The 3524-nt window shown below is 44.2% G+C and overlaps 1 non-coding gene across 1 annotated transcript; it reads right to left on the bottom strand.

Annotated features, from left to right (window-relative positions):
- Positions 1 to 578: 578 nt before the first annotated feature.
- LOC128338272 (U6 spliceosomal RNA) lies at positions 579 to 683 on the bottom strand. The gene has a single exon (XR_008312559.1). It is a non-coding gene; the product is annotated as a U6 spliceosomal RNA (small nuclear RNA).
- Positions 684 to 3524: the final 2841 nt, after the last annotated feature.

Genomic DNA, 3524 nt, shown 5'->3' with positions numbered 1-3524 from the left:
GCAACAGTAGAGGAAACTAATACCCTTGAGGGCCTTTAAATACATTGTTGTTTTAATCTTTCCAGTGTCAAGTGTGTGTCATTTCTGAAAGTACCTGGACTTGCCTACAAATGAATGGTGCTCCGGACAAACAAGAATTTGCTGTTTGGGAACAGAGGAACAGCAGATGGATGGAAATCTTGTCCCAGGTGCTGAACAACCAGGTGGATAAACTGGGCCATATCTGGACTAGTGAGTTATGACTAAGCACCACTGGAATCAATGAGATAGGTTAGTTATGACTAATTGATGAAGACCCATTCATGTCAATAGGAAGAACAGTAGCTGTAACCCTGATGAATTGCTGCCAGCAGTGGAACATAGGAAGCTGACATATACTGAGTCAGACCATTGGTCCATCTAGTTCAGTATTGTCTACACAGACGGGCAGCAGCTTCTCCAAGGTTGCAGGCAGGAATCTCTCTCAGCCCTATCTTGGAGATGCTGCCAGGGAGGGAACTTGGAACCTAGATGCTCTTCCCAGAATGGCTGCATCTCCTAAGATAGGAGTGCTCACACACAGTGCTCACACATCAAGTCTCCCATTAGAACGCTTCACGAATTTGCGTGCCATCCTTGCGCAGGGGCCATGCTAATCTTCTCTGTATCATTCCAATTTTAGTATATGTGCTGCCGAAGGGCAGTATCCAGACTAAATTAATTTTGAGAAGTCCTATTAAAATGAAGTAGCACTATTGATTAACTCCAGAGATGCACTACTGAATAACTTAGTCTGAATGCCCCAAAGAATTGTTTCTATATTGCTTTTCAACAAAAAAAAAAGTTCTGAAAGCAGTTTGCGAGGAGAAGGAGAAGGAGGAGAGGGAGAGGGAGAAGAAGGAGAAGGAGAAGGAGAAGAGGGAGAAGAAGGAGAAGGAGAAGAGGGAGAAGGAGAAGAGGGAGAAGGAGTAGAAGGAGAAGGAGAAGAGGGAGAAGGAGAAGAGGGAGAAGAAGGAGGAGGAGAAGAAGGAGAAGAGGGAGAAGGAGAAGAAGGAGAAGAGGGAGAAGGAGGAGAAGGAGAAGAGGGAGAAGAAGGAGGAGAAGGAGAAGAGGGAGAAGGAGAAGAGGGAGAAGGAGAAGGAGAAGAGGGAGAAAGGGAGAGGGAGAAGAAGGTGAGAGGGAGGGGATGGTTCCCTGTCTCCAAAGGCCTGGAATCTAAAAAGAAACTGAAGGGAGACACCAGTAACAGCCATAGAAATAGTTGTGTCCTCCTGCTCAATAGAAGGAAATCATTGCAGGAGCCAAAGTTACCGATCTGCAGTTGAAAGAGGGAGGTTGATTAATAACGTTCTCGTTAGTGTGCTGTCTTCTGTCATGCTACCAAGATGTCCCATGGCAGAAGCCAAAGCAGAAAAGCAAAAGTTATAAAGCAACACAGAGCCATCCGGGTGATGAGGGTCCCAAGCTGCCCATTCTAATTCCTTGTAAAAAGACAGATGCTTTCAGAGACAGTATTTTGATGATGACAAACTGTTTGATCTGCCTCTGAAGAGTTTAGACGGGAAGTTTGATTAGACAGATGCAGACATCAAAGCCAAGCGGCATCATATTTTTAAGCCATGATGTACTTGGGGAGACCGCAGGCATTAAGGCAATTTGCATTCCATGATGAGTGAGATGTGATCATGGAGGCCCAGTCGTAAAGGTTAGCAATGTCCAGAGAAATCCATCAGAGAGAGATATACTGGGCGGCCCATGGGTCCCTTAGGAGAGTTAGCCTTTGAACTCCATCACCGCTTTTAATCCAAGGATGGACAACTTGTTCAGAGCAAAAGGCTGCCTTGGAAATAGATCATGATTTGGAAGGAGAGCTCATAACGGCATGCAATGAATATGCAATTTGCCTATTATATTCATCAATGTCAGAGGGGTCAAGCAACAACTAATGTGCATCTCTCTTTTCTCCAACAATATGCTAATGTCGTCTATTTAGGCAACAGACTTTGAAATGTCTATGGACATTGGGCAGGCTCTTGTAGGTACCAGCCAGGATTGCTTATTACATGAAATGCAGGAGGACGTGCTCAGATGGTCTCAGCATATATACAAGGCAACGAGGTCATTCATACAATCAAAAACTGTGTTCTACCCAAGTTTGGGAGCTGTGTGTGCTCTCAAGTTTTGGTTGTGTGGAAGCAAGGTAAGAGGAAAACCTGGGCTAAACCCTCTCTCCCCACAGACCCGACAGAAGCTCTTCTCACAGATCGTGAGAAGAGCTTCAGGGAAAGTGAATAGATGTAGGGAGAGTTCTCATGATCCAGCTATGTTAGTTATGCTGTCGAATGTCAGGAGGCAAAGAGAGGAAGAGGTGCACACGGTCCCAATTTCCAATCATCTACATGGTGAAAATGACTGGGGTCAATCGTGATTGGTCACTTCAGGCAACTGGGGATCTTAGATTTGATTAGGGCTGGTCTTGTGGTAAATTGTACCTTTTGCAAAGCAAAAATTACTTATAAACACTGTCAGATATTCCCCTCAGGGGATAGGGCCGCTCTGGGAAGAACATCTGCATGCTTGCGTGCAGAAGGTTCCAGGTAGAGATGTGCATGAAATGCATTTTAAAACTTGTTTTTAAATGCAAATCAAATTCCAAAAATTTGTTTCAAATTGGAATCAAATTCAAATCTGGTCTGAACATTCTAATCAAATTCTAATGGATTCGACCCTGTTTAGGCCCACTTTTTAACCAATCAGTGGGGCTGAATGGTTTTTTAAAAGTGCCAAATGGCTCTCAAATAGAATTTGAATCCAATTTTGAAAACGTGATATGAATTCAAATCAAATTGCACTTTTAAGGGGTGATTCAATTCGAATTCAAATCACTCGGATCACCTAGATTCAAGTCAAATCGATTTGCACATCACTAATTCCAGGTGTCCCCCACCCCCAGCCCTATCTCCAGATAGGGCTGAGAGAGACTCTTGCCTGCAACCCTGGAGAAGCTGCTGCAAGTCTGTGTAGACAGTATTAAGCTAGATGGCCCCTGGGTCTGACTCGGTAGAAGGCAGCTTCCTGTGTTTCTAAGGATGGGGGATGATGCCAGTTGCTGCACTGAGCAACCACGATTGACCCCCCTCACACATGATCACTTCCTGGTCATTTTTACCGTGCAGATGATTTGGAACCGGGAGCACACACATCACTGCATCCCTCTGCTGTCCGATATTTGGTGGCACAACTAACATTGTCAGATCATGAGAGCCAGCCTGCAATGAAAAAGGCAGAGTTTGAAGGATTCTTGGAGGAATACCAGTTCCCATACCCATGAGCATTTGTTTCACCCGTATACATTTCCCTCCAGAAGGCTACTCTAGGAACCCACTCATTTCTGTTACATTGACTTTCTCCCTTTTAGAGTTAAAGTTACATCTGTTCACTTCCCGTTCAATTTACATCTACTTTTTTTTCTATTTTAGAGTCCTTCACACAATTAACTTGCTAGATGAAATGTGTTTAATCAGGAAGTTTCGGAAGAAAACTCT

The sequence above is a fragment of the Hemicordylus capensis genome, chromosome 15 (genome assembly GCF_027244095.1).
Source record: "Hemicordylus capensis ecotype Gifberg chromosome 15, rHemCap1.1.pri, whole genome shotgun sequence".
NCBI lineage: Eukaryota > Metazoa > Chordata > Lepidosauria > Squamata > Cordylidae > Hemicordylus > Hemicordylus capensis.
This window is presented reverse-complemented; position numbering and strand designations above follow the sequence as displayed.